Below are 25,703 nucleotides of genomic sequence, written 5' to 3'. Positions count from 1 at the left end.
GACAGGAGCATTGAGAGCTTGTTTGTGAAATTAATAAAGGGACAGAGCACCAAGCAGAGTAAACACTTCTTTTCAGATTGGATAGAAATTCTCTCTCATTGGCCGTATGTTGAAATAAGTATATTTTTCTATTGCCATAAACTGTCAGATAAACAATATTGAAACACAGGGAACTGCAGATGCTGGAACCTTGATTAAAACACACAGTGCTGGAGTAACTCAGCAGGTCAGGCAGCATCTGTGGAGGAAATGGATAGCCAATGATTTGGGTGGCGACCCTGACTTTCCTAACCCAACGTCATGAGTTACTCCAGCACTTTGTGTTTGCTCAAGATACCAGCATGTGCAGTTCCTTGTGTCCCCATTACATATTTATAATTACTTTTAGAAAGCTATTAATGAAATGAAACACTTATATTGGAGTACAATCATGTTTCCAGAATTAAAATCATTTTACACTGAAGTTGTAGCAAAAAGAATATTTCACAATGTATAATACCATTTCAGCAAATGAAGTCCTTATTTACTTTACTTTGTATATGCTAATAAATCTTCGATTAATTTATTTAGCCAAGGAGCCGTCCTCTCCACACAGATTCGATAGCTGTTGTATTTTGGAATAAGCCGTGCTCTGAAACAGAAAGGGGACATTTTACATCTTTTGACAACTTGAAATTTTATGTTTACATTGCCACGGGCTTATTTAAATATGGGATTAGCTTTCTGTAAGGATTCCCCTGATTGTCTTTTATACTTTTGCAGATGATCTGCCCATATAAATGCATTTACTCAATTTCTCCAAATGATCAGCAAAACCACCATGGAAACATAAGCGTGACAAGTTTAATTCTTATTAAATCAATTCTTACATGATTTCTGTTGTTCTGCAACTTCTATTCCTGGGAAAGATATCAATTTGTGTTATGTAATTCCCGGGTATCTTGTCCTTACGAGAGATATGACACCGACAGCTTGTATCCTCATCTTCATTTACAGGAACAGCTGTAAAATGAATTAAATGTTGTAAAAAATCATTCTGTAAATGGTGGTTTACACAGTACTTGTAAACATGTGATGTGCCGTGAGAATTAATGATCATTTTGTTACAGTACATGTAACTTGGAAGCAGAGACCTCATTATTGGAATCACAATGCATTTAATGTCTTTTTGTCCTTAAATTTTGACACCTGCGTTAAACGATTGCATTAGTCACTGCAGTTGAGCGCAGTGCCAGCACAAATCTATCAGGTAAAAAACAGTTTGTTGGAAATAGCCTGAGATAGTAGCAAGCACTATATGATGGCAAGTCCTTTCTTCTTCCAATTTAACTTTACCTTTCAATAAACCTAAGGATATCAAATTGTGCATTGTAACAATTTGCAGTGTAGGCTTTACGCAGCTGTTTTATGTACAACATGAAATAATTTAAATGACATGATTATCAGATTTTTTTAAATCTTGCTTGAGCATAAAATTTGTTCAGACCAAAGACAATTTTTTTCTAACGAGTGACATGCAACCTTTTATATGTGCCTGAGAAGACTTTGTTTAATGCCTCATCCTGAAAACAACATGGCCAATTGTCCTTTACTCTAGTAGTTGCTGTGGAAGAGTCTGCTGGGACAGGCTGGGACAGGCAGCATCTTGGGAGAACATGGATAGGTGACGTTTCAGGATCAGGGCCTATCTTCAGGTCCCGACCTAAACCGTCACCTATCCATGTTCTCCAGAGATGCTGCCTAATCCTGCTGAGTCACTACAGCACTTTGTATATATTTTTGTACAACACCACCTGCAGTTCCTTGTTTCTAAGGTTATTTAGCCAATGGTCTGTTTATAAAATGAGATCTCTCACTTTAAATGAAGCCAATCGGCCAGATGAATTAGTACTGGCTTCCAGCAGGGGTATCCATTCACTTTCTTTCCCCCATCGCTCACCCGATCAATTACTTTGGCCCAAGTGCTGATCTATCTGACTATTTCATATTCTGATTGGCTCTTCTTTCACCAGTCTCATGGACATTCAATTCCAGTACAGTATCAAATCCATGCATAAAATAATCCTTGCATCTGTCACTAATTTGCCGTCTCCCGGATCTTGAAACACCTGCTAATGTGCAACACTCAAGTCAGGTCACGCGGAATTTATATTAAGTGCAGGGAGCTACTTTTCTCCTAGTTGCATCTTCGCCCCCCTCGCGGCCTAACAACTGGTCTGTTGCGGCCTTTCCAGACCGGAGACCGGAGACCAGCCCAGGGCTTCAGTAGCAGGTGCGGCGTGGACTTACCATCGCAGAGCCTGGGATCCTTTGCCGAGGGTCGCCAGTGTTGGAGCTCCGACCTCGGGGGCCTGCTGACTGCAGCGTTCTTCGGAGCGTCTAGCCGCGGACACGGCGCGGACTTACCATCATGGAGCCTGGGATCCCTTGTAGCGGAGACTGCGGAGAGTTCAAGGCCTCGGCCACGGGTGAACAAAAGGAGGAAGATTGACTGAACTTTATCGCTTTCCATCATCGTGAAGAATGCTGATTCCACTGTGATGGATGTTTATGTTAAACTCCATCGTGTATTGTGCTCTTTTTACTTGTATGGCTGTTTGGTAACTCAAATATCACTGTACCTTAATTGGTGCATTGGACAACAAATGTGAACCTGAACTTGAACTACAGGTACAAGGAAAATCTTGCTTGCAGAAGTATCGTAGGCACATAGACTCAGACACAGGCAAAAATATAAATTATTCATAAACTGCACTTAAAATTCTCCAAGACAGTAAAAAAGAAAAAAATATTGCAAATAAAAACAGGGAATTAGTGCAAAACACAATGAGAGGAACAAAAAAGTCCAAGAGGTGGCCCGTGGTGTTCTGTTGTTCAGCTTCGATTAGGGATGTTGATGTTTTTGATAGTTGTAGGAACATTGCTCAACTGTACTGTATTAAACCAATAGGCTCAATTATGTCCTCACTTCCAGGGACTTGAAATCACTACCTGCCAGATCAGAAAGAAATGTGCTGCTTCTCGGCCAAGATGACACTTGAGGAAGATAGTGAGTTACAAGGTGCAAGATGCTTCACTTACCCTGAGAGAAAGCTGCACAATGTCCGAACAGCAGCAGGATTACGATAGTAGCACCACAATTCATTCTAGGATTCCTGTTCTCCCTGACACGTCTCTCTGGTTCTGCAGGTGTATCTGCTGTCAGTTTAAGGCTGGTATTTATAACCAAATTTGGTGGAGTTGGGGGTGAGGTGAAATAAAATGTTGCAATCACCCTGTTGCAGCAGGAAAACAAATCAACAGGATGTTAGAAAAAAATAACGCACCAGATGAAGTTATGTTGATATTTGCAGATGATGTCAAAGTTGTGATATTGTTCATTCTTTGTTCCATCTACTTTAAAACATAATAAAATTGCTGTATTGAAATATAAATTAAATAAAATGTATTCAGAACAAGTAATAAAACTTTATCAAAAAACCAAACAACTACATTTTGAATTTGGAGACAAACCACAAAAATTATTAGCACGTCAGTTACGAAAAATGGAAGGGGAAAAAACAATTCATAAAATTAGAACAGAGACAGGAGAATTATTAAAAATGCCCAAGGATATAAATGATAGATTTCTCCAATACTATCATAACCTTTATTCAACTAAAACCGTAGCACAATCAGAAGGAATAGCAGATTTTTTAATAAAATGTAATTTAAAAGGTTTAGATTCAAACGATAGAGAATTATTAGAAAGGGAGATTACGATAAAGGATATTGAGGAGTCTATTGGCTCTTTAAAAAATGGTAAAGCAGTAGGACCAGATGGTTTAGGTTCCGAATTTTATAAAAATTTTTATGATTTGCTTAGCCCACGTTTACAAAGACTGTATGAGTATATATATACTCAACAGAAACTTCCAGACACTTTAAATGAATCAATAATAACACTTATTCCTAAAGCTGATAAAGATCTGGAAGACCCGGGATCATACAGAGCAATTGCACTTTTAAATACAGATCAGAAAATTTTAACTAAAATACTAGCGCATAGATTAGGTACAGTGATGAATAAATTAATACACCCTGACCAAACAGGCTTTATTCAGAAACGGTACTCATATTATAATCTAAGAAGATTATTTAATATTATATATTCTAAGAGAATTATTAATGAAGATCTAGCAATAATTTCACTTGACGCTGAAAAAGCATTTGATCAGGTCGAATGGCCTTATTTATTTTCGGTGATGGAAAATATGCAGCTAGGGGAGAAATTCTGTACATGGATAAAACTGTTATATACAAATCCCACGGCTAGAATATTTACAAACCAAAGGTTGTCACCTAAATTTAGCCTATCTAGAGGTTGTAGACAAGGATGCCAATTATCTCCATTATTATTTGCGCTTGCTATTGAGCCACTGGCAGAAAGAGTTAGGGGGCATCCGGAAATACATGGGTATAACACAAAGGACACAGTGAATACAATTTCTCTATACGCAGATGATGTATTAATTTACATTACAAAACCAGAAATTAGTATTCCAAACTTATTAAAGCTAATAACCCAATTTGGTTCACTTTCAGGATACAGAATAAATTGGAATAAAAGTGAAATTATGCCAATAAGGGAACATAACAAACAGACAATACAACAATTTCCATTTAAAATAGTAAATGAAAAATTTAAATATCTAGGTATTTATGTAACTAAGATATATACATCATTATTTAAAGCAAATTTCCCCCCATTACTGAACAAACTACATAAGAATATTCAATACTGGAAAACACTTCCTATCTCAATGGTAGGCAAAATCAATGCCATAAAAATGATTTTTTTACTGCAAATATTATATCTTTTTCAGATAATTCCGATATATCTGGCAAAAAACTTTTAAAAAAAATTGGACTCTATTGTTAATGATTTTATCTGGGATTATAAGAATCATAGGATAAACAAAAGACACTTGTGTAAATCAAAAATAAATGGAGGCTTGGTTTTACCCAATTTTTTGTTTTATTTCTGGGCAGTTAACATTAAAAATATGAATTTCTGGTTGGAAGAAATAGATCATCAACCAGACTGGTTAAAAATGGAAAAGGAAGATTGTTTACCTTTTGATATCGGTTCGATATTATTTGCTACGTCTAAATTAAACAAAAAAATTTATAGGGAAAACCCTATAATATTTAGTGCTATACGAATCTGGAAACAATTAAAAAAGACATTAAAATTAGATAATTTATCACTTTTTCTTCCAATTGTGAATAATCCTTTGTTTAAGCCTTCATGGTTGGACGGGGGTTTTACACAATGGAAGAATTATGGAATTAAAAATATGGGACAACTTTACAAGGAAGGCACTTTTCTGACATTTCAGGAATTGCAACAGACTTATGGACTTCGAGGAAATGATTATTTCAGATATCTTCAATTTAGAGATTATGTAAAATCGAACTCCCAAAATTTTCGAATTAGAAATTCAGAAATTCTTGATGAATGTTGGAACAAACATCCTAATACAGAAAAATTAATATCTTATATATACAATATCTTATTAGACAGTGACATTCCCTCGACGGACTTACACAGACAAACATGGGAAAAAGAATTAAATCAAGTAATAACGAAAGATACTTGGGAAGAAAGTTTGCAACACATACATCAGTGTTCACTAAACGCCAGACATTCTCTAATACAATTTAAAGTAATACATAGGTTACATTATTCAAAAACAAAACTACATAAAATTTTTCAACATATCTCACCTATATGTGATAAATGTCAACATTTAGAAGCTACATTATCTCATATGTTTGCAAACTGTATAAAAATTAAAAAATTCTGGGTAAATATTTTTAGTATAATATCTAAAGTAACCAGCACACAATTGGACCCAGATCCAAAATTAATAATACTCGGAATATTAGAATTAAATCAAACACTTAGAACAACACAAAGAAACTTTATTGATTATAGTTTAATAACAGGAAAAAAATTAATTCTAAAATTTTGGAAAGGCCCTACGGCCCCCACAATCAAAATGTGGATTATAGAAATGACGGAGACCTTAAACGTGGAAAGAATCAGATTTTCCCTGTTGGACAAACAGGAATTATTCGTTGGAACATGGTCTCCTTTTATTGATTACTTAAAGGGTCAGAATGGTTCAGCACAGGATCCTGACTAGCACGCGGGCTAAAGAATGGATGAAATACTATACTCTGAAATGTACGAATATATCTCGAATGAAGTCTTTTTTATTTTAACAAATTTTTCCATTCTTCTTTAACTACCTTTTTTTTTGTTGTTTTTGTTTTTTGTTTTTCTTCTCTTTCTTTTCTTTCTTTACTTCATCTATCTCTTTAGTTCTATCTAGTTTAAAAAAAAAAAAAAAGGCAAAAAGTATTGGAGACAATGTAATAATAATTGACAATATTATCAATTTAAAAATGTAAGACTGTAATGATGTATTTTGGTTATGTACCTATCTCCAATAAAAAATATTTTAAAAAAAAAAAAAAAAAAAAAGGAAGCTACGCTTTGGTTGCCCCTGCTGTATATAAAGGAAAACAACAAAAGGGAGTAAGGTCTGTAGAATGGTCGACTTTATACTTAACTTTAGACTTTAGAGATACAGCGGGGACAAATGCCTTGGGGCCCATTGAGTTAGCACCAACCAGCATTAACCGTACACTAACCTACACACACTATGGACAATGTTTACAACTTAGTGAAGCCAATTAACCTATAATCCTGTACGTTTAGAAACCGGAGCACGTGGAAAAAACCCACATACTTGGTCACAAAGAGAATGTACAAACTCCATACAGATAGCACCCATTGTCAGGATTTGTGTCTCCCACTACCCATCCTCACCTTCCCACTACCCTCCTCTCCCTCTACTCTCCACTCCCTACCTCCCCCCTCCTCTACTCCCCACTCCTCTCCCTTTATTCCCCTCCTCCCCCACTCTCCCTCTTCACCGCCTCCCTCTTCTTTTCCTTCTCTCCCTTCCTTCCCCCAAACCCTCCCTCACCTCCTTTTCCCTGCTCTGGGGTGGGGGTGAGAGGGAGGTGTGTGGGGGAGGGTGTGTGTGGGGGGGGGTAGGGTGGTGTGGGGGGGGGGAGTGGTGTGGTGTGGGGGGTTGGGTTGGTGTGAGGGGGTGGGGGTAAGGGGGGAGGAATGGGGAGAGTAAAGGGGGGGTGTGGGGGGAGGGGGTTGTGTGGGGAGGAGGGGGAGGAGGGAAGGAGGGAGGTGGAGGGGGAAGGGGGGAAGTGGGTGCGTGGATGGGGAGGGGGGATGTGTGTATGTGTGGATGGAGGAGGTGGGGTGTGTGTGGGGGGGAGGGACTCCACAGTGGCCACCGGCTGCGGCACCACACAAAACCTCCCGGCTCCATTCAGTGGCTTCCCCGACTCCACTCAGCGTCTTCCCTGACTCAGCACAGTGGCTTCCCAGACTCCACACTGCGGATTTCCCGACTACACTCTTGCGGGCTCACTCAGCACGGCTTGCGGGCTCACTCAGTACGGCTTGTGGACTCAGCCCCGCCTCTGGGTCTTTATTCTCCTCGCCCCGGTGATTGACAGTGGGTGGCGGAAGGGGCGTTACCTTCATGGTGACTGACAGGCGAAAAGACCAAACTGCTGATGTCACGATTTTTTAAACCTTCATAGCTTTTGTAATATTCCACCGATCGGAACAAAACATGGTGCACTTAGAGCAGAGGAGAACGGTGAGTAAGGTGGCGAAAAATCCTAGCGATATAGGGCACTGTTTTTGTGTATATTTTAATCATGGGAGTTTTAGTAACAGTATAGAGAGACAGACAGACAGACAGACAGACAGACAGACAGACAGACAGACAGACAGACAGACAGATAGACAGATAGATAGATAGATAGATAGATAGATAGATAGATAGATAGATAGATAGATAGATAGATAGATAGATAGATAGATAGATAGATAGATAATAATAATCCAATAAATGGTATAAGATGGTACAAGGTGTGACAGTTATTGTCAAGCCAAACTGTTAATCAGACTATATTTGGAATATTCTGCCCATTTTTATCCTTTTTACATTCAGAAAAAAAATTGATTAGTACCTAATGGGTGAATAGGAATAGATAGCATTTCAGATCGAGACCATTCTTCAGTCTGACCTGAAACACCACCTATTCCTTTCCTCCTGAGATGCTGCCTGCCTCGCTGAGTTAGTCCAGCTTTTTGTGTCTTTCTTCAGTGTAAGCCAGCATCTGCAGTTCTGCTTCACCTCATTGACACAAGAGAGCCAGCGCACAATTTGTTATGTAGAGAGGAACTACCGATGCTTGTTTATATACGGTCTGAAGAAGGGATCCAACCTGAAACATCACCCATCTTTTTTCTCCAGAGATGCTGTCAGACCCGCTGAGTTACTGCAGCATTTTGCGTCTGTGTTCAAATTGTTGAATGGTGCCGGACACACAGGAACAAACCAGGATCCATAACACAGCGAATATCAGTATTATATTAGAAACATAGAAACATAGAAAATAGGTGCAGGAGGAGGCCATTCGATCCTTCTAGCCAGCACCGCCATTCATTGTGATCATGGCTGATCGTCCCCTATCAATAACCCGTGCCTGCCTTCTCCCCATATCCCTTGACTCCACTAGCCCCTAGAGCTCCATCTAATTCTCTCTTAATTCCATCCAGTGACTTGGCCTCCACTGCCCTCTGTGGCAGGGAATTCCATAAATTCACAACTCTCTGGGTGAAAAAGTTTTTTTCTCATCTCAGTCTTAAATGACCTCCCCTTTGTTCTAAGACTGTGGCCCCTGGTTCTGGACTCGCCCAACATTGGGAACATTTTTCCTGCATCGAGCTTGTCCAGTCCTTTTATAATTTTATATGTTTCTATAAGGTACCCCCTCATCCTTCTAAACTCCAGTGAATACAAGCCTAGTCTTTTCAACCTTTCCTCACATGACAGTCCCGCCATCCCAGGGATCAATCTCGTGAACCTACGCTGCACTGCCTCAATCACAAGGATGTCTTTCCTCAAATTCGGAGACCAAAACTGTACACAATACTCCAGATGTGGTCTCACCAGAGCCCTATACAACTGCAGAAGAACCTCTTTACTCTTATACTGAAATCCTCTTGTTATGAACTGTTTTTTTATTTTCTTCCATTTGGCATGAAGCTTTTGTGACCTCCATTCTAGAACAATGTCACAGTTTGGAGTCAGAAATGAACATGCCACATTGAAGTTTAAAGCTACTGTGGCTGCAAAAGGCACACACATTTATGAGTCCTCCTACGTTGAAGCTGCTCTTGTGTAGCTGTGATACCTCAACAGGAATCTGGGTGAAGCAAAGGCAGTACGTGTGCTATCGGTCATGTCAGAAGAGGCGGGAGAATCGGTGCTTGAAGAATCTGTGCATTTGGAGCTTCCATGAGTGGCCTGTATTTCTGGTGGCCTCAAAGGTTCAAAGGTGTTTTATGGTCACGTGATTAACTGATTGAAAGACACAGCATGGAAGCAGGCCCTTCAGCCCCACGAGTCCACAGCAATCATCGATCACCCGTTCACACTGGTTCTCCTAGCCCACTTTTACATCCGCTCTCCACACGCGAGGGGGAATTTACAGCGGCCAATTGACTTACGAACCCTCACGTCCTTGCGATGTGGGAAGAAACCGAAGCTCCCGGAGAAAACTCACGCCATCACAAGTGAGAACATGCAAACTGTGCACAGACAGCTCCAGAGGCCAGGATTGAACTCATGTCACTGGCGCTGTGAGGCAGCAACTCTGCCAGCTGTCAGCCATGATCACATTGAATGGCGGTGCTGGCTCAAAGGGCAGAATGGCCTACTCCTGCACCTATTGTCTATTGTACCACTGTGCAGCTTGTTTCACATAGACGTGGCTCTTGCATATTGAATTGATTGAAAGATACAGTCTTTGTCCCACCTAGTCATCATCATGCAGCAAGGAATATCAAAACATTTAAAGCAGGTACTATCACAACGTTAAAAAGATATTTGGTACATGGATAGGATAAGTAGAAGGATATGGTTTCGTCGGGAAAAACATGGCGGCGGCGGGAAATTCAAATTAACAACGGTCCCTTACCGCGAATCATCTCCATCTGCTTCAATTGCCGACTGCGGTTTATTTCCATCCTGGACGAGGTCTTGACTTACCACCTGACGTGGAACCACTGGAGGATCGCTCCGGTTGCGGTGGTCTGTGTTGTTTTTCGCCCGTTGAACGATCGTCCCCCTGCGGCCTATACTGCTAGCTTCTAGCTGCTAGCCGCCAGAACTGCTAGAATCCCTGCACGCTGCCCGGAGAGGACGCTGGCGTTGACTGTTCGCCGCTTCTCCACCCGCTGTTCCCCCCCCCTGTTTGTTACCTACCTGTTACCTGTTCCCTACCTGCCTGTCTGTTCCCTGCCTGTACCTGTGCCTGTGCACCATCGACGCTGGACACCTCCTGTGCCTGTGCATCATTGATGCTGGACACCTCCCTGCACCAGTGAGGGAGCTGGATCCTCTCTACACCCGCACCGCTGGACAACCTCTCTACACCTGCACCGCTGGATACTCTCTGCACCCTCATCACTGGACTACCTCTACACCTGCTCTGCTGGGCAACCTCTTTGCTCCCTCACTGCTCGACACCTCGCTGCACCCGCTCTGCTGGACAACCTCTCTGCATCCTCACCGCTGGATACTCTCTCCACCTGCACCTGCACCGCTGGACACCTCTCTGCACCCTCACCATCATGCTCAAATACTCAACTCTGCAGATGACTGGTTTCTGCAACAACCACATCCCATCCTGCATCCAGGTCGTTAAACAGCTTATATTTCTACGTCGACCCCGTTTCATCCACAGAGGCTCTCGGCGCAGGCGTGTTTGCTTCAACCACGGACATTCCATTCCATCCATCTGCTCACTGCCACGCTCTGCCCCCCCCTCAACCGCGTCACCCCCCACCCCAGCTGACCGCACGCACTGTCAACCGGGACAACCTCAGATCTCTCCAGCCTGCCCCCATCCCTCCACCCTCTCACAATGCCAACTTTGCCCTCCTCAACACCAGGTCGCTCAACAACAAAGCCCTTGCCCTCCATGAACTAATCCTTGACAACACTCTGGACTTCCTTCTGCACACTGAGACCTGGCAACAACCCAATGTCTTCTTCTCCCTCAATCAAACATCCCCACCTGGATTTAATTACATTTCCAAACCCCACCCCTCCCGCCATGGAGGTGGCCTCGCTGTTATTTTTAACCAGAATTTTCGGATCACTGAACTCACCTTCACCCCCCAGTAGCATCATTTGAATTCCTCGCCTTCAAAGCCCTTTCCTCCATGACAGTCATCCTCATTTACCGGCCACCTAAACCAAACCCCTCCTTCCTATCTGACTTCACTGAACTCCTCACACTTGCCTCATCCCTCTCCCCACGTCTGCTGCTACTTGGTGACTTAAATATTCACATGGACTCCCCCACCTGCAAGCTTGCATCTGAATTCGCCTTTTTACTTGACAACTTCTCTCTCACTCAGCACGTCACCTTTCCCACCCATGACAAAGGTCACATCCTTGACCTGGTCTGCTCCACAAATCAACCGGTACTCGACCTCCATCCATGCCTCTTCCCCCTCTCTGATCATAAGCTTATACGGTTCACCATCCCTTCTCTGACACCTCGCCCCCGCTTCCTCCGAGAAATCACTCCGTAATCTAAAATCCATTGATCCCCACCATCTCTCTGACCTGCTCTCCACCACTCTCCCACTGGACTCAACCCCCATCTCACCTGATGATCTCACAAACCATCTCAACTCCACCTTGTCTACCTCCCTTAACACTACGGCCCCCCTCAAAACAAGAACCGTAACTTTCAACTCATCTTCACCCTGGTACACACCTGCACTTCGTAAACTGAAACAGACTGGTCGCCGACTTGAACGACTCACAAAGAAATCATCTCTCACAGTCCACCTTGAAGCTTACAAACTCCACCTCACTGACTACAAAGATGCCCTCATTGCTGCAAAATCTGCCTACCTCTCCTCCATATTCACCGATCCCTGCCTAAACCACAGAACCCTCTTCTCCACAGTGGGCAACCTCCTCAAGCCTCGAGCCAACACTCTCCCTACCTCTACTCCGGTTCTCTGCAACTCATTCCTCCACTTTTTCGCTGATAAAATCAGCACCATCTATCAATCTTTATCCCCTGTACCCGACTCCCCAGCATCTACTCCACCACCTACCAAGGCCCCTCCTTTCAACATCTCCACTGACCTCCTTACCCCTCCTCCACACTGCTTCCTCTCCCAGTTTGACCTGGTCACCCCTACTGAAATCTCCAAACTCATCAGCTCTTCCAAACCCACTACCTGCTCCCTCGACCCTCTCCCCACTCCCCTGCTGAAGTCCTGCCTCCCCGTTCTCTGCCCCTACCTCACTAATCTCTTCAACTCCTCATTGTCCCAAGGAATTGTCCCCTCCGCTTTCAAAACTGCTGCCGTTACACCAATCTTAAAGAAACCTGGTCTTGATCCCTCCTCTCTCATTAACTATCGCCCAATCTCAAACCTCCCCTTTCTTTCAAAAACCCTGGAGCGTATCGTTGCGTCGCAACTTCATTCCCACCTCCTTGCGTATAACCTACTTGAACCCCTCCAATCTGGCTTTCGCCCCCTCCATAGCACAGAAATTGCTTTCCTCAAAGTCCTCAACGACCTCCTCACCTCTGCTGACACTGGTTCCCTCAACATCCTCATCCTCCCAGACCTGAGCGCAGCCTTCGATACAGTGAACCATAACATCCTGCTCACCAGACTCAAAGACCTCGGCATTGAAGGCTCTGCACTCAGCTGTCTCCGTTCCTACCTTTCCAACAGATCCCACTTCATCTCTCTCCACAACCACACCTCTGCTACAGCCACAGTCACTCAAGGCGTTCCCCAAGGCTCCATACTTGGCCCCCTCCTCTTCATCATCTACATCCTCCCCCTTGGTCAGATACTCCGCCACTTCAACCTGGACTTCCACTGTTACGCTGATGACACCCAGATCTACCTCGGCACCAAATCCCCCCACAACCCCCCCCCTCTCCCATATCAACTCCTGTTTGCCAGCTATAAAAACCTGGATGCAACATAATTTCCTCAAAGTCAACAGCGATAAGACAGAATTCCTCCTCATAGGCTCCAAAGCCACACTCAGCAAAATCAATAACCCCACTCTCACCATCGACGGCACCACTGTCTCCCCATCTCCCTAGGCCCGTAACCTTGGCGTGATCTTTGATTCCACCCTCTCCCTTGAGCCTCACATCCGCCATGTCATTAAAACCTCCTTCTTTCATCTCTGCAACATCGCCAAACTCAGACCCTCTCTCACACCTCCCGCTGCTGAAAGACTCATCCATGCCTTCATCAGACTGGACTATTGCAACTCACTTCTCCTTGGCATCAGCTCCACCTACATCAACCGACTCCAACTGGTCCAGAACGCAGCCGCCCGACTCATCACCCACACCAAATCCTGGCATCACATCACTCCAGTCCTCAAACAACTTCATTGGCTTCCTATCTCCCACCGGATCAACTGCAAAATCCTGATCCTCACCTACAAAGCCCTCCACCATCTGGCCCCCCCATATCTCACTGACCTCCTCTCCCCTACCAACCCTCACGGTCCCTCAGATCCACATCAGCCGGTCTCCTCTCCATCCACAAGTCCAACCTCCGCAGTTTTGGGGACAGAGCCTTCTCCAGGGCAGCTCCCAGGCTCTGGAACTCCCTCCCCCAACTGATCCGCAATTCCGTGTCCCTCACCATCTTCCAGTCCCGCCTCAAGACCCATCTCTTCACCTCTGCCTATCCTTAGCCCCACGTCCCCCTCCCTTTTCATCTGTGCTTGAATTGCCTCATATTGTGTTTTGTATTGAATTCTGTCTTTACTTTGTGTACTAGTCATGTCTCTACTATTTATTTCATTCCCCTTACATGTTTTTCCTCTACATGCTAAATTTTTGTAAGGTGTCCTTGAGACTCTTGAAAGGCGCCCATAAATAAAATTTATTATTATTATTATTATATGGTGTCACTAATTCAAACTTGGGATTCACGGAAACCAGGCCACATGACACTGAAGCCATTTTATTTGTCTTTGTATAACAACCACAGGATTACAAATGCTCCCTAACATAATTTTTATGTTACCTGATCTGTTCCTCTCATGATTCTATGCATCTCTATAAAACCACCCCTCAAGCGGCTTTTTCACGGGGCGACTTGACGCAAGAGTTAACGAGAGTTTAACATCGTGGGAACCTCGTGCGATAACAGTACGGCATTCGTGGACCACCGTGGACCACCGTAGCGCTAACGGCAGGTAATCGTGTAACTTGGTGACTCGGGAGAAAATTCAAGCAAGTTTGAATTTCTCCAAGAGTGACTTGTACACTTGTGGTTGAGCATTGCAACATTATATGAACATAGTGGCCAGTGCGATATCCGTGCGATATCCATAATAACTCTTGCGGTTACCGTGGGAACTCCTGCGAACGGTGAACCCGGAAGCTGGACAGAGGGGACAGAAGGTGAGTAAAAATTGTCTTCTGTGGGATTGAATTTAAAAAATAAAGATTTGCATCCGCATATGGACAACAACTTATTCATGAGTTATGTTAATGAGATTCCAGAAAATAACTATATTCTTTAAAAGGGACTTTAAAAGGGACTTTACTGAAAGGTTACGCATTTTTATGGTCCGTGAGGAATTTTTCATATGTACTTCTTTGAGAGATACAGGTCGGAGTCCTCGCCGACTAGCGATCGATGCCTTTCCGAAGCAGGGTCCGGAACGCTACCAATCAATGTTCTCCAGAGACCCGTGTAAGGAGTGAACTGCACATGCTGGTTTAAACCGAAGACAGACACAAAAAGCTGGAGTAACTCAGCGAGTCAAGCAGCATCTCTGGAGAAAAATAGCTGATGTTTCGGGACGAGACACATCTTCAGACTCAATTCCGATTAGGATGTCTGAAGAAGGGTTCCGATTCGAATCGCCACCTATTCTTTTTCTCCAGAGATGCTGCCTGACCCGCTGACTTACTCCAGCTTTTTATGTTTTTCTTCCCAGACCTGACTTACCTGCTGAGTTACACCAACATTTTGTGTCCTTTTGTGCGTATTAACCAGCATCTGCAGTTCCTTTAGACATTACCTAACTTCAGATTTTAAAGATATAGCGCGGAAACAGGCCCTTCGGCCCACCGAGTCCGCGCCGACCACCTATTCTTATCCGGCTTCAGAACGGTTCTTCCTTCCATTCGTTTGTGCACTGACCCGACCTACCAACCTACCTCAATGCGGACATTGGACTTTTTCCCCCTGGAACTGTACTGAAAACATATATTCGGAACTCTGGTATTTTCCTCTTCGCTCTACCTGGTGTTCTTGTGCATGTGTCGGAAGGAACAGCAGATGCCGGTTTAAAGAGAATGCTGGAGTAACTCGACGGTTCAAAATGCTGGAGTAACTCACCGGGACATGCAGCATCTCTAAAGAGAAGGAACGGGTGACGTTTCGGGTCGAGGCCCTTCTTCAGACTGTACGTGGCTTGGTTATATTCATGTATAGCATTATCTGATATGATTGTATAGCACGCAAACAAAAGTTTATTCCCTGCATAGAATCATACAGCGTAGAAACAGGCCCTTCGACCCAACTTGCCCACACCGACCAATATGTCCCATCTACACTAGTCCCACTTGCCCGCGTTTGGCCCATAACCATCTAAACCTATCCTATCCATGCTTCAGTCTAATGCGTCTTAAACATTGCGACAGTACCTGCCTCAACTACCTTAACGGATAGCTCATTCCATACACCCACCACCCTTTGCGTAAAATAGTTACCCCTTAGGCTCTCATTAAATCATTCCCCCCGAACCTAAACCTGTATCTGCTGGTTCTCGATATGAGACAATAATAACAAACCAAAGCGAGTTAGGACATCAACGGGGAGATCCTGGATAAACCCAAGATAGCCACAAAATGGAGGAACTCAGCGCAACAGGCAGCATCTCTGGGGAGAAGGAATGGGTGACATTTCGGGTCGAGACCCTTCTGATATGCTGCCTGACCCGCTGAGCTACATGTTGTGTCTATCTTCGTTTTAATCCAGCATCTGCAGTTCCTGGCCGAACCCGATTGAAAGATGAGAGGCTGGGCGATAGAGCACTGGGTGTGACAAGGATCAGGCTTCAGTAAGCAAAGTAAAGAGAGGTGGCAACGTTATGGAAATGAAGCGGGTAATCCGAGTGATGGCGAGACGGTATCCTCTAATGTGTCGGAAAGAACTGTAGATGTTGGTTTGCGCCGATGATAGACACAGTAATACTGGAGACAGACATAAAATACTGGACGGGCAGCATCTGGATAAAAGGAATGGGTGACGTTTCGGGACGAGACTCTGAAGAAGGGTCTCGAACCGAAACGTCACACATTTCTTCTCTCCAGAGATGCTGCCCGTTCCGCTGTGTTACTCCAGCATTTCGTGTCTATCTTCCGTATGCTCTGTGATGGTCATCTCGGAGTCAAGTGGCAACTCTGGTCTGTAGACACGAGGAACTGCAGATGCAGGAATCACGAGCAAAACACAGAGCGTTGGACGAGCCTGACCCTTTGAGTTTCTCCATCACTTTGTGTTGAAGTCAGGTCTGGACATTGCTTGGCTCAGTCTCAGGCGCCGGCTAACTAGGAAGGTCGAGTCAAAGTCCAGCACTAACACTCAAGAAATAACGTTTGCGGCCTGATGTTCCCAATATTTAATTGAAATCATTAATAAAGTAAATAAATAGATACCGGTCTAATCAGTATCTACGGGATTGGACAGGCTAGATGCAGGAAGAATGTTCCCGATGTTGGGGGAGTCCAGAACCAGGGTCCCAGTTTTACAGTCTACCGTGGGAACTCTTTAACTCAGTAAAGTAAAGTAAAGTAAAGTAGCCTTTATTGTCATATCAGCGCACAGGCAGCAGTTGATTGTTGCTCTATTCAGTTTCCCAGGGGGTCGGGACGGGACTGGAGTTGGGAGGGAAAGGTGGGGGAGTCGAGGGAGAGGAGGGGGAGGCAGATGGGGGTGTCTTCATTTACTGGCGGCGGGTGTCTGTCACTGAAACAGGCAGGTGAGATATCACATCCACCTTGTGTGTGCCTCTCTCTCTCTCTCCCTCCCTCCCTCTTACACAGGCTGAGAGACTCTGCCTCTGTGAGTGTACGTCTCTTTCTCCCCCTCTCCCACACACAGTAAGACCGAGGTACTGTGCTCAGTCCATCTGTGTCTCCCACATACACAGTAAAACATGTCTCCAAATGAGCCAATTCAACCAAGGGAGGATATTTATAGTGTGTGAAAAAAAAGTGACATCATTTGTGCCACGTGATGATTTAACAACACTTCACAATGTTCATTCAAGATTTAACGGGAAAGCTCGGGAGACGGACAAGTCACTCGCACAAATAACAGAAATGCCGAGTACCGTGGGAACTCTTTATCTACCCCCCGTTATATCGTGTGATATCGTGCTAGACCACGACCACTTCACTCTGGTTACATCTTGCGTCAAGTCGCCCCGTGAAAAAGCCGCATCATTCTCCTGTACTCCAATGAATCGAGTCCCAGTCTGCTCAACCTCTCCCTATAGCTCAGACCCTCGAGTCCTGGCAACATCCTTGTAAATCTTCTCTGCACCCTTTTTAACTTAACAACACCTTTCCTATAACATGGTTCCCAGAACTGAACACAATACTTTAAATGTGGCCTCGCCAACGTCTTATATAACTGCAACATACGCCTCCCAACTTCTATACTGAATACTCTGGTGAAGGCCAATGCACAAAGAGCTTTTTGACCACCCCATCTACCAGTGATGCCACAAGATATATCTGGGCACTCAGATACTTCAGCGTTTCAAAGCTCTGTAGCCTTAAACCTATAGACAATATGCTTCAATTTTGTGTTAAAAAGACAATTTCACATTTTTCCACATCATGTTCCATTTGCCCACATTTTGCCCACTCATTTAAACAGTCGCTACATTTCTTTGTAGCTTTGTTAAGTCCCTTTCATAACTTACTTTCATACCTAAGTGTGCATCATCTGTATGCAAATGTAATAATTCTACATTTGGAGCCATTGTCATTTACATCATTGTAACAGGTTAATGAATTGGCACTGAACCCTAGGCCACACAACCATGAAAAGACCTATTAATACTTGATCTTCCGATCCTGTTACCTAGCTACATTTTATCCATGCCCATCTCTTACGTCCTACTTCATTAGTTCATTTTCCTACAACTTGTCAAATTCCTTCTGGAAGCCTTACTATAGTAAATACACCAACTCCCTTTTAACACAGTCATTGTTACTCCAATAGATTTGTCAAACATGATTATCTTTTTATAAATCTATGTTGACTACCTGATTATCTTGGGTTTTTCCTAATTGCCCTGTTACAATATCATTAATAGTTAAATCTTCATTTCCTGCCTCCTTCCTTCCCCCCCCCCCCCCCCTATTTAATGATTCAATCTACCGAAAACTTGAAAACACCATGACAATTTAAACTAAACATATGCACTATAATAGTAAGATTAAACGAGAACTTACCAGTTTGAAGTTTGATCTGTATTTTATGAAGAGTTACGATGAGGGATTACGTGAAGAACCTGCTCAGTGCGCAGGCGCGGCATGCTTCCAAGCAGCGGTGTGGAATCACAGATAGACACAGTTATTTGAAGTAAACATAGTAAAGATAAGGAGACATCAATTTATTAGTTTGATCCATATAATGAGGGTGGGAGCGGAGGGCACGTAATCCCTCATCGTAACTCCTCATAAAATACAGATCAAACTTCAAACTGGTAAGTTCTCATTTAATCTTACTATTTTACTTCGGAGTCACGTGAGTGACTACGTGAAGACTTCAAAGCTCTGTGATTTCAAACCGTGTAACAGTTCATACTTCACTCGCTGCCGAAGTCATTCGAGGGAGGAAGTATGTTATCGTAATCAACCATGAATCTGTTTGTAAAAACAATAATGGTGTTATTAACAACAACAAGACCAATTGCTCCCCCGGGCTTAAATTATATATTTTTTGCAGATTCTTTTTCTGCAAACGATACAGGTTCTGTCAGTGGTTTGTTATAAAAGTTTGGAACGTATACTCCCTAGACCACCCTGCAGTAGCCAGGATGTGGTCCATAGGCTCGTCCATCCTCTTAGTTACTGACGTGGAAGCTGTCCTGGTGGAATAAGATTTTATACACGTTAGTATTTACTCCAGCAACTCCCAGTACCTGCTTGAGCCACTAGAGATAGTTTAGCTCGTCACCCGACCATGAGGTTTCCTGTGGCTGACCCATAAGGCTTTTTCCTCTCCCTCGGTATTCCTTATTGTGTCGATCTCTAAGTGGGTCATGACACATAAAACGTGGTTCAGGTGGGTATGCCCGGAATTTCATGACTGGACCTGATGTTCCTGGTCTGTTCTGTTTGGCCAACCCTTGAATGGGCATGTGACACTATCTGGAGTTATAACCATGTTGTCCCATCGCAGTAGATGGGAGAGCTGGCTCTTTGTGTTGATGTAAGGCCACCAGCATGTCCATCTTCAGGGTAGGCTGTTCCAGGGTGAGTGACCTGGCTGGTGATCATCCCCTAAGGTATGTCAGGATTTCACTGACATCCCAATTTGGGTGTACCTATTTCTGGGGAATGGATTGATATACCTCTTCTGTATCTGATCACCAGTGAGCGGTACCCAAGTTGAGTAGGCTGACAGAACTTGTCCTTCATTGTGGTGAAGACCTGCCAGGAGCTCCAGTACAGTTTTTTGTTATAGTTGAATGTGTAATTCCTGTTTTGGAAAATAGTGTACCATTTCTTGATGCTCCTCAGGTATGTTCCCTAGGATATGCGACGGAATGCTGTCATCAGGTTGATAGTGCTGCTGATCCAAGCACAGCAATGGTCTTCCCAATTCTGCAATTCTTTTAATGACCATGTCGAGGATCACTGGGAACCATGCTTGTGGACTTGGTCCACTGTAATTTGCGTAGTACCCGACTGATGAAGCCGTAGTACCTATTGAAGAGGTAGAAGGAAAGGAAAACATAGAGATTAGGTTCCCCCCACCCCTCAATACGCGGGAATGTCTCCATTGCCGCTGCCTTGAGATTGGTTTCATGTGACGTAAGTTAGTACGTGGTGATTTAATTGGATATAAGGAATCGATATCTGGTGTCCATATTGCTTAGTAATTTCAGCAAATATTTTTGGTTTAAATGTATGTTTACAGTATTTAGCTCACCTGATAGGTGAGTTACTGATGGTCAAACATGTTTGACGACATACGGTTTCCAATTGTTAATAAATTGTCACCTAATATCGATGTTCTCCGCCCAAGTGGTTTGATATATGCCACCACTGTGATGTTGTTATCTTATAAACGAACATGCAAATTTGGTGGATTACTGAGCAAATGCTTCACTAGAATTAAGTAAGTTAATATATAACATGTTTAAGTCAATTCATATTGGCATTAAGTATTACAAGCTCAGTAACACATCAGGACACATCAGATGTTACTCAAAACAGGTGGAAGTGTACAACCATAATCCTTCCTGCCGATAAATTCCATGATAACACTACAGATTAATCCATTTGCCCCCATATTACAGGTATGGAGATAGTTTTGAACACTAGTATCTCAGCTCATAGGAAAGGTACAAAGTTCAGTAGCTGGTAATGCTGCTATATCCCAATTACTTTGCCATGTAGTTGATTGGTGGTTAATGCACCATGACTGATAGTCTTAATGAATACCAGATAACAAAGTTGTGGATGGTCAACGTAAATATCTGGATATATATTTTGTGCACCGTTCCCAGAGGCACTGCAATACTGGGTCGATGCATGGAGTGGACGGAGCAAGCCCCTATTCCATCTCCCTGTTCCAAAATTCAATTTAATATATGGTCCCTAGATAAGGGATGTATCAGATTATTAAACTGATAAGAACAGATACTACACTTGATCTTAGCCAAAAGGCCGAGAAGCGATGCAGCTAAAGCTGTATCCAAGGATAGTTTGTCGTTAATATATAGACATGCCATGACGGAATGTTTCTAAGTGTCAGGGCTAGTTGATTCTGGATAACTTTGACTTAAATGCCGCAACGCTCATCATGGTTACTCCATTCAGGTAATTGCGGTATATCCAAAACTTATATGAGAAGGTACTGAATAGTGTGCATCTTCAAGGTCGATGTCTACCCTAAAGTATCCTTGGATCCATGGTAGTAGTTACAAATCCCATGAATGGGTATACCTGGTGAAATACACAAGTGGTTTATCAACGATGGTGCGACATTCACCATCGTGGGAGGGTAGACCCCTTGGGGTGCTTGCTGAATTGGTGGCAAGATATTAATTCTATTCCCCTTGTATTTATTTTTTGGTATATAACTACCAAGAGTGATAGCTTCCTAACCAGGCGTGATTCACCCACCCCTTGTTAGTACAACCCTTAACCTTTATGTGATGGTAGGAATCATACTTATCTGTCTTCATTGTTGTTTTCTTCGGTTTCTGGTTCCTTGTTCTTGTAGGGACGATGTTTGGTGGGGGGTGGCGCATTTCCCCTGGGGCCTGCTCTGGGCCGTGGCCTAAAATGCTACGGGTTTGGCATGCAGGCCCCGAGCTTTCACCAGTACCATGAGGTAGACGCCCCTGGTGGACACGTAGAGGTACTGCTGTCTGGTTTAGTGTGGTGCTCATTCCAGACTCTGCCCTCTTGTGCTGAATAGTTTGAACACTTCATCCAGTTTTTTAGGACTGGTTTGGTAAGTGCCAGGTAGCAGGATCTGTGCTTGTGAGGTCGGCGTTCTCATAGTCCTGTTAATTTCATAGATTGAGGGCAGGTTTGTGAGTTCATTTGAGAAGTTATGAGGTATAATGTGGGCGGCGCGACTATAATGTGGGCGGCGCGACTTTCGTCAGCAGCGGCCTCTGCAGTCCGTCTGCGTTTTTATTATTTTATGTCTTATGTTTTTATGTAGTTTTTGTTATTTTTGTTGGGGTATGTGTGTGAGGGGGTGGGGGTGGTGTGGGGGGGGGGGGGGTGGGGGTAACTTTTAAATCTCTCCCTGCACGGGAGACCCGACCTTTTCTTTGTCGGGTCTCCGTTGTCGTTGGCGCTGCAACGAGGAGCGGCCTCCAACAGGAAGACCGGGGGCTGTGGTGCCGACTACTCACCTCACCGTCGCGGAGCTGGCCGATTCCAGAGCGGGTGGAGCTGTAGTGGATGCTGCTGCGACCCGACCCCCGGAGATTCGGTGGCTGCAACTGCGGGTTTGGCGGGCGGCACCGGGAGCCCGCGGGTCCCTGGAGGGAGACCGCTTTTCAGGGCTTCCGCAACGGCGACTTCTCCCGCCCGAGTTGCGGGGTTGAAGAGCACCTGAGCGGGGCTTTACAGCACCGCCCCGCGCGGCTTGAAATGGCTGCGGGACTGCGAGCGCGCGCCGGGGGCTCTAACACCAAGACCCGGTGCGTGGCCTTGCATCACCCGGTGTGGCTTTAATGGCTGCGGGACAATTCGCCATCGCCCGCCGGGGGCTTTGACTTTGACTTTGACTCTGACATCGGGGGGGGAGAGATAAGTTTTTTTGGCCTTCCATCACAGCAATGTGATGGATGTTTATGTAAATTATGTTGTGTCTTGGGTCTATTTGTTTGTAATGTATGGCTGCAGAAACGACATTTCGTTTGGACCTCAAGGGGTCCAAATGACAATAAATTGAATTGTATTGTATTGTATTGTATTGTATTGTATTGTATTGTATACCGTTGAACAGTAGGGTCAGGTGTTTTGCCATACTACCCTGCCCTTCTGGAATGAGCAGGTGGACATGATAGCCGACGTCAGGGTACCAAATGCATTTTTAAAATATTTAGGTTAAATGCGCTGCTCAATGTATCCCCCAATAATGGCGGGCACTTTGAGTAAATGCAATTTAGGGGAGGCGTGATAAAACCAACGCCTCATGGCTACCTGTCTTGGAGAGGTTTTTTGGAAAAGACAGGTAGTAAGCTGGCCATCAGTTGAGACTGAAAAGCCATCTCGCTAGTGGTGGAGCCACATAGCGGCCACACCCAGCAGCTCTTCCTGATCCTGTACCTCAAGCATACTCCCGATATTGTTCAGCCAGTGACCCCTCTTCATAACCAGCCCAGCCACTGGTCACCCCAAAGCTAACCACACTAAGGAGGAAGCGATGGGCAGTGCCTAGGCACTGTGGAGGGTATGCCTGAACCCTCCAGCGAGACTGCCCCTCACGTAGCGTGTCTCGCAGGAGCTCCTGCTCCAGGAGCCGCTCCTGCGGTCAGGCGGCTGTCTCTCTCCCATGCGGGTGGAGAGACGTCCCCTCCGACAAGTCGGAAGCCACCGGCCGGATGCCTCTTCGGATGGCTGAACATCCAGCCCGCAGCTCAGGCACTAGCGGGACTGGCCTCGGGATAGCGGAGCGCCCGGTAAATGTTCCTACCGCCTTCTTCTGGAGCTTTTGTGCCTTGTAGTAGCGGGAGCGCCCCTCTAGCAGCGCGTCTCGCAGACACCTGCTCCGTGAGCCGCTCCAGCGGCTCAGGCGGCTCTCTCTCCCCCCGTGCGGGTGGAGAGACGTCCCGTCCCAAATCGGGAACACCTGCCGGATCGAACCAGTACCATGAACCAGCAATCGAACCCCTAGCAGAAAGCGTTAGAAACCATCCAGGAATATTTGGATACAATACTAGAGACACAAGGAATAAAATCTCCTTATATGCAGATGATATACTAATATATATTACAAAATTAGAAACTAGTATTCCAAACCTATTAAATCTAATAACTCAATTTGGTCAGTTTTCGGGATATAGAATCAATTGGAATAAAAGCGAAATCATGCCAATAACAAAATTCAATTTACATACAATACAACAATCCCCTTTTAAAATAGTTAAAGATAAATTTAAATACTTAGGAATCTATGTAACTAAGACATATACCTCTTTATTTAAACTAAATTTCCCACCCTTACTGAATAAACTACAAAAGAATATTCAATACTGGAAAACACTCCCCATTTCTATGCTTGGGAGAATTAATGCTATAAAAATGATTTTTTTACCGCAACTACTGTACCTACTTCAATTAATTTCGATATATATCCCAAAAACTTTTTTCAAAAAGGTCGACTCCATTGTTACAAGTTTTGTCTGGGATTATAAGAATCATAGAATAAGTAAAAAACATTTATGTAAATCAAAGATAAATGGAGGTCTGGCTTTGCCAAATTTCTTATTTTATTTTTGGGCAGTCCATATTAAAAACATGAATTTCTGGCTGGAAGAGATGGACCAACAACCAGATTGGCTAATGATGGAAAAGGAAGACTGTCTACCTTTTGAAATTGGACCGATCATATTTGCCCCCACAAAACTGCACAAAAAAACCTATAAAGAAAACCCCATAATACATAGTGGAATACGAATTTGGAAACAAATAAAAAAAGATTTAAAATTGAATAATATACCACTCTGCCTTCCCATTGTAAATAATCCTTTATTCAAATCATCCTTTATGGACAAAGGTTTCACACAATGGAAAAATCATGGAATCAAAAATATAGGACATCTTTATGGGAAAGGTACTTTTCTTTCATTCCAAGAGTTACAACTGAATTATGGACTGCACTCAAATAATTTCTTCAGATATCTACAAATTAGAGATTATGTTAAATCTAATACACAAGTTTACAGGAATAGGGAATCAGAAATTCTTGATGAATGTCTGAACAAGCATCCTAATACTGAAAAACTAATAGCTTATATTTATAACACCTTACTAAATAACGAGGTACCACCGACCGAACCATATAGATACAAATGGGAAAATGAAATAGGTCACCCTATCACGAAAGATATGTGGGACGAAAGTTTACAACAAATACATCAATGTTCATTAAATGCCAGACATACTTTAATACAATTCAAGGTCTTACATAGACTACACTTCTCTAAAATAAAACTAAATAGAAACTTCCCACAAATCTCTCCTATTTGTGATAAATGTCTACATTTAGAGGCTAATTTAACACATACGTATGCAAACTGTATAAAACTTAAACATTTCTGGACAGATATTTTTGAAATAACTTCAGAAGTTATTAATACAAAACTGGACCCAGACACAAAATTAATAATACTTGGAATATCAGAACAAAGCTTAACACTCACAACAAACCAAAGAAACTTCCTCAATTACAGTATAATAACCGGAAAAAAATTAATATTAAAATATTGGAAAGGCCCTACAACCCCCACAATTAAAATGTGGATTACGGAAATGTCGGAGACCCTATACTTAGAAAGAATTAGACTTGTCTTAATGGACAAACAAGATCTTTTCCATAAAATTTGGGCTCCATTCATTAACTATCTGAAGGGATAGATTGGCACAGCACGAGGACCCAGCTGAAACTTGAACTCAGGAACAGATGAAAAACTATACTCTATACTTTATAACCTACGAACCTATCTCCATTGATGTATTACAGGTAACCC

General features: G+C 43.6%; 1 non-coding gene across 1 annotated transcript; it reads right to left on the bottom strand.

The window, feature by feature from the left end:
• Positions 1–20,973: 20,973 nt before the first annotated feature.
• On the bottom strand, positions 20,974–21,165 carry LOC116983196. The gene has a single exon (XR_004414643.1). It is a non-coding gene; the product is annotated as a U2 spliceosomal RNA (small nuclear RNA).
• Positions 21,166–25,703: the final 4,538 nt, after the last annotated feature.

This window comes from Amblyraja radiata, chromosome 1 (assembly GCF_010909765.2).
Source record: "Amblyraja radiata isolate CabotCenter1 chromosome 1, sAmbRad1.1.pri, whole genome shotgun sequence".
NCBI classification, from domain to species: domain Eukaryota; kingdom Metazoa; phylum Chordata; class Chondrichthyes; order Rajiformes; family Rajidae; genus Amblyraja; species Amblyraja radiata.
This window is presented reverse-complemented; position numbering and strand designations above follow the sequence as displayed.